The sequence below is a fragment of the Acipenser ruthenus genome, chromosome 5, assembly GCF_902713425.1.
Source record: "Acipenser ruthenus chromosome 5, fAciRut3.2 maternal haplotype, whole genome shotgun sequence".
NCBI lineage: Eukaryota > Metazoa > Chordata > Actinopteri > Acipenseriformes > Acipenseridae > Acipenser > Acipenser ruthenus.
Window position 1 is genome coordinate 57,264,492 of NC_081193.1, and position 6,898 is coordinate 57,271,389.

A 6,898-nucleotide genomic window follows, 5' to 3' on the forward strand; every position below is an offset into this window, starting at 1 on the left:
TACATTAAAAAAAACAAATTACATTTAAACTAATTCTGTTTGTTTTGTTCATGATTTTATGCAGCACTAGTTTTTGTTGCTACTGAATACGAACTTGTTCCTCATTATTCCATGAGTAATGCGGTTTGCTCAGAATTCCGTGCACTGGTAGATTTAGGCTTCAGCATCCCTGCGGTAGATTATGTTGTGTCATGGGTATTTCCAATAGCCTATAATACCTCAATACTAAAAAAAATAATCTTCTTCTTACATGGAACTGTTCTTCAGTTCAGGTACCTCGTACACAAACGCGAACATGGTTTATAAACTGTTTGTATAACATTTAAATAAATAAAAGTACTTTCTTTTTTATTGGGATTTGAGTGCAGGTTTGTGTATTTGTATACATTTCAGTATTTAAGATACCATTAGGTTCTAAAATGTATTAGTGAAATCAAAATAAAAGTAATACAAAATATCTAGTAGTCTGTGTTAATGCTGTTTGTGCTATTCAGTAACTTATTCACAGTGTGTTCATAAAGTTTATTCAAAGCCTCCTTCCTGGCGTTGTTAGAGAAGAGAACACTTTGCCTTTGCTGTTATTATTATGATGTGCTGAAATAAAGTTGCTGAAAGTAATCAGACTGCATCCAGTTGTTTGATTTCTTGGACTCGTCATTCAAACCGGAGACTAGCTGTTATTGTGGTTACTGTACTTCCGCTGACAGCAAACAATATTCTCGATTTTTTTTTTTAACGTTATTTGCTATACTAAATTTAAATAGATAGATTGAACATATAGGACAGCGAGGAAGCAGACTTAGTTCAGAGGGTGTGTACAAGAACAGATATTTTATTTCATTAAGCAGTAACAAGGTAAAATACATAAATACTGTATTTACGCATTTTGCAGCAGATTAATTGGGAACAGTGATTAAACATAATTTCAAGGTCCTTTACCAGATATTAAGGCCCTTGTATTGACCAATCAGATTAAAGGAAATTCTAATTAACTGTCGAATGCCTTAGTGCTGCCTTTGTAACTGAAGTGAACTAAACTTTCCTGTCACACACAACATAATTATGTCAGTTGTCTTATTTTTCCATATAGTAATGGAGAAGCCTCTCTCTACAGGTGTTGAGTGTGGTTTGAATATGTTTTAATAGTGGAAATAACAATTTCACTTTCAAACGTTCTAGATTTTAAAAACAAATCTTCATAAGAACAACAAAAGAAAAACATTGTACTTACAGAGCAGCTGCTGACATGGGCACTTGGCTTTATTTATGAGTTCAAAAGGATATTTCCTGAACTTCTGAGTCCACAGCGCATATACACAATCACTCCCAGTATGGGGACACAAGCACACATGTCAGCGTTGTGGTTATTGCTGTCAAGCTTAACCTGACCAAAATGTCATTTCCTGTTGTTGTCTTAAAGACCAGACCCTCCTCTCGCTGTATCTCTCGCAGTAGTTAGTAACCTTTGAAAATAAACTTTTCAGCAACTTTTATCAGTAACCTAAGACTTTCTCTTTCTCTTTTGTAACTCCTGCTTTCTCGACCTTTGCTTTCCACACTCTCTCCCTCTCTCTCTCTAGCTTTTGGACAAAGGCCAGTTTTTAACAGGTGATTACCTGGAATCAGTTAAGCAATAGATACTCAGTTGATATGGCTATAATGGGTTTTGTACTGAACCAAACATACAAGTGAAATTTTTTTTAGAACCTGTGTTTTAAGGTTAGTACTCAGAATGTTGGGTATCTATTGTGTTTAGCAGCTCATTAATGCTTTTGTCACACCCAGGATAGTTTATTCTAAGTATATGTTTGCATTCCTGTAATGTATTTAAACTCATGTAAACTGGAACTCAGTACAAGCAAGCAAAGAGTTTGCTTGCTGAATCCTAGTATATTTTAGATGATTAATTTGCTGCCCAAGATAAATAATGGCAGGGCGGGGGGCATTTTGTTATTCTTTGCAGAAGTATCCCAGTGACATTTTAATTTACATTAAGTTAACACTTTACACATCCATAGTTTAGCCTTCTATGCAGATGTATTCATACTGTGAGCCAAAAATGCATGGCTCCTGCTAATTCTTATTATAAAACAAAACAATATTTTCTTTTCAAATTATGTTTTTTTTTCTACTGATAACATTTTGCAAGATGTCTTTAACTTGGGTTTATAAGAATTTGAAAATAACTGATATTTTATTTATGATTATAGAATATGATACATATGACCATTTGGCCTGCAACTCGCTTAGTTGAGGGCCCATGCACTGGCCAACTGGACAAGGTGATAGCCCCCCCCAATTTTAAATTAAAGGGAAATTGAAAAAAAAGGGGGTGGCGATTTGGGGAGGTGGAGGGATGTGAATCAATTGCGCATAAGGAGGGTTAAGTGACATGCTTATTTATAATCTCCTGATTGGTTAGTAGATGACAATGAGTGTGGGGGCAATCCATCCTCCTGAACTAAAGTTGTAAACTCCCTACATACTGTATGTAAAAACATTTTTGAACTATTTTTAAAACCATTGCACTACACCTTTGAATTCCATCTGAAGGTATGTATTATTGAAAAGACATCTTTAAAGATAAAGATAAGAAAGAACATAAGAAAGTTTACAAACGAGAGGCCATTCGGCCCATCTTGCTCATTTGGTTGTTAGTAGCTTATTGATCCCAGAATCTCATCAAGCAGCTTCTTGAAGGATCCCAGGGTGTCAGCTTCAACAACATTACTGGGGAGTTGGTTCCAGACCCTCACAATTCTCTGTGTAGAAAAGTGCCTCTTATTTTCTGTTCTGAATGCCCCTTTAACTAATCTCCATTTGTGACTGGTCCTTGTTTCTTTTTTCAGGTCGAAAAAGTTGTTAATACCTTTTAGAATTTTGAATGGTTGAATCAGATCACCGCGTAGTCTTCTTTGTTCAAGACTGAATAAATTCAATTTTTTAGCCTGTCTGCATACGACATGCCTTTTAAACCCGGAATAATTCTGGTTGCTCTTCTTTGCACTCTTTCTAGAGCAGCAATATCCTTTTTGTAACGAGGTGACCAGATGTAACGAGGAGATGAGATGAAAATAGAGCTCTTTGGCCATGCACACCAGCGGTGGGTTTGGCGTCGAAAGAAGGATGCGTGTGCAGAAAAGAACCTCATACCTACTGTAAAATATGGTGGTGGATCTTTGATGTTATGGGGCTGTTTTGCTTCCACTGGTCCTGGGGCCCTTGTTAAGGTCAATGGCATCATGAACTCTATTATTATTATTATTATTATTATTTCTTAGCAGACGCCCTTATCCAGGGCGACTTAAAGTCGTAAACAAAAATACATTTCAAGAATCACAGTACAAGAATTAATACAATTAAGAGCAAGATAAAATACAATGACTTCGGTTCTAGCAAGTACAAGTATGACAAAATACGATTCAATAACGGAGCAGATAACAGTGTCAGTGATAGTTACATCAGGATATAATTAAATACAAAATACTACAGATTAAATGACACTTGACAGATTACAGTACTCTAAAGTACAGGATTAAATGCAGTAAAATAGGGAGCAGATAAGAGCAAGTAAAGCGCATTTAAGGAAGAGTGATAAGTATCCAGAGGGAAAAGAGGAGTTCTACAGGTGCGGTCTGAAGAGGTGAGTCTTGAGAAGGCGCCGGAAGGTGGTCACGGACTGGGCATTCCTGACATCTGTAGGCAGGTCATTCCACCACTGCGGGGCGAGGGTGGAGAAGGAGCGGGCTCTGGAGGCAGGGGAGCGTAGAGGAGGTAGAGCCAGTCTTCTAGTGCAGGAGGAGCGGAGAGGTGGAGTGGGGATGTAGGGAGAGATGAGGATCTGGAGATAGATGGGTGCAGTCTGGTCAAGGCATCTGTAAGCGAGTACAAGAGTCTTGAACTGGATGCGAGCGGTGATCGGGAGCCAGTGGAGTGAGCGGAGCAGTGGAGTTGCGTGGGAGAAGCGAGGCAGAGAGAAAGTCAGGCGAGCAGCAGAGTTCTGGATGAGCTGGACCGGACGGGTGGCGGACGCAGGGAGGCCAGCCAGGAGGGAGTTGCAGTAGTCTAGGTGGGAGAGTACCAGGGCCTGGACCAGGAGCTGGGTGGCGTAGTTGGTGAGGAAGGGTCGGATTCTTCGTATGTTGCTCAGGAAGAATCGGCAAGTGCGTGTGTGACAAGCAGGCTCTAATGGTTACGTCAGACCAGAAAGGAATACACAGACAGACGGTGGATGAAATGGTAATGCGCTTGCTTGCGCCGTTTTATTGTAAAATAAAAGGTTTGAACAAAACAAAACACAGGACACTGCACTTGAGGCCAAAATAAATAGGCAAACAAAACGTACTAACACTTAACAAACGGGGCACGGACAGACACACAAACACGGTGAGTTTAAATAAACAAACAAGTATCGTGCTGGTCCTACCAGCACGCAATAGCAATTGTTATCTTTTTTTATTTAACTTTAGTTCTCCTCCTCTCTCTCCTGTTCACTACTCACCGAACACCCAACCCCGTGTGAGTGAAACGTGCATCTATATATACTGTTGTGCCAGGATTCAATTACTAATTGATTATTCACTTGAATCCCAGCACGTGAATTAATTATGTGCAACCTCGTGCTCACATATTATATACTTTAAATGCACGTGAAGTGAGGTGCAATCCCGTGCCTAAATACAATTATACATTTTAAATAACTCGTGCTGCACACACCCATTTATATCCCGTGCAGCCATATCTATACACCAACATTAACACACGCAACATACAACATATAACCCACAAATGCACACAGGGGCGGGGCACATTGCCACAGCGTACCAGAGTGGTGCTGGGAATAAGAGAGGCAGGGGTCCAGGGTGACTCCGAGGTTCTTAGCTGAGGAGGAGGGAGAGAGTGTGGTAGATTCCAGAGGAACGGAGATAGAGAGATCAGAGGAGGGGGAGGAGGAGGAGGAGGAGGGAAAGAAAAGGAGGTCAGATTTAGAGAGGTTGAGTTTGTGGTGATGAGAGTGCATCCAGGAGGAGATAGCAGACAGACAGGTAGAGATATGGGAGGGGATGGTGGAGTCAGAGGTGGGGAAGGAAAGTAAAATCTGAGCATCATCAGCATAGAAATGGTACGAGAAACCATAGGATGCAATGAGGGGGCCCAGGGAGCGGGTGTAGAGAGAAAACAGGAGAGGACTCAAGACTGAATCCTGTTGAGAGAGGGTGAGGTGTGGAGGTTGCTCTACCCAGTACCAGGACTTAGCTGGCATTGGTTCTTCTGCCTGGTACTGTTCTGCCAATTGGATCGATCCAGGGTGGTGGGTGCCTGTGGTTGCACCCACAAGCGCGGCCCCGGAGCCAAGCATTGCACGAACTGCTCGACTCCAATCACCTCCACCAGCCTGGCAGTGGTGGTTGCTCCCGGGTTCAACCATCCCCGGGCGTAATCCTGCAAGCGGTGTGCAATGGCCCTGGGGTGTTCCTCCTTGGCAAAGCTCTCCTCCCGGAATTTGCAGCGATAACCCTCCGGAGTCACCCCCATGCGGTTGAGGATGGCAGCTTTCAACATGGGGTAGTCCAGCATCGCCGTGGAATCCAGGGTCCTCGTCCACCTGCGCCTCCCCCATCAGCTCTGGCAGGAGGTAGCTAGCCCACTGCTCTCGGGCCCACCCGGCAGAGATCACCATAGCCTTGAATACCTCCAGGTACGATTCCGGCTGATCCTCTGCCGTCATTTTTGTTGGCCACTGTAGCAATGGGACGGGCGCAGCAGCTCTTACACTCCCCTGCCCTACTTCAGTTAGGGTTTGGCGCAGGAGGTCCATCATCACAGCGATTTTCTGCAGGTCCATTCTGCCTCTTTGTTCTTGCACTGCTTTGGGTGGGCAGTGCCAGTGAACCCCACTTCTGACACCATGTGTGGAAGGGTGGTGGGCAATTCACTGACACACACAGGAGATAGAAGTTTTAATTGAAAACACTGCACTGGTGCCCAGTTTTAATATTATATGTATTTTCTGTTAGCCCGCAGAGGGCGCTGTTTTCTGTAGCCTGAATACCGGCAACGGTAAACAGAAATACCAATACCGATAAACAGTTAATACTGGCACACTCACAGGTCTGAAATAATAAATAACAAAAGGCGAAACAAAAGGGAAAATAAAACACAGTAATAAAACTACAAAATAAAGGTGCTGCTTATGCAGTGCCCCCACTGCCGCTAAGCCGGTCAGCTCGGGTCGCCGTCCTATGCTGTTATGCACTATACACTGGGGTGGCCAAGGTTCCTCTTTTATTCATACGCGTTCCCTCGGATGCGTAACAATTTATTTTCTATATTATTTTCTTTCTCTAGGCTGACTGTCTTCCCCAGCCGTGCTTGCCTATTTTATTATTATTATTATTATTATTATTATTATTATTATTATTATTATTATTATTATTTATTTCTTAGCAGACGCCCTTATCCAGGGTGACTTACAATCGCAAGCAAATACATTTCAAGTGTTACAATACAAGTAATACAATAAGAGCAAGAAATACAATAATTTTTGTTCAAGTGTGACAAACCACAATTCAATAATACAGCAGATAATAGTGATAGTTACATCAGGATATGATTAAATAGTGATAGTTACATCAGGATATGATTAAGTACAAAATACTACAGGTTAAACACTTAGCAGATTACAATATTCTGAAGTACAGGATTAAATGCAGTAAAATAGGGGGCAGATAAGAGCAAAATAAAGCACATTTAAATGAAGGCTGATAGTGTCCCAGGATACAACAGAGGAGTTCTACAGGTGCTGTTTGAAGAGGTGAGTCTTAAGGAGGCGTCGGAATGTGGTCAGGGAGTCCTGACATCTGTAGGAAGGTCGTTCCACCACTGCGGAGCAAGGGTG

General features: G+C 41.8%; 1 protein-coding gene across 1 annotated transcript in view; it reads right to left on the minus strand.

Annotated features, from left to right (window-relative positions):
* LOC117402697 (uncharacterized) overlaps positions 1-1,533 on the minus strand; it is a 60,663-nt gene extending 59,130 nt beyond the window's left edge. The window contains exon 1 of the mRNA XM_034004086.1: positions 1,232-1,533. The gene's annotated coding sequence lies outside the window, so the exon portion shown is untranslated. The remainder of the gene's footprint in view (positions 1-1,231) is intronic.
* Between the last annotated feature and the right edge of the window lie 5,365 nt (positions 1,534-6,898).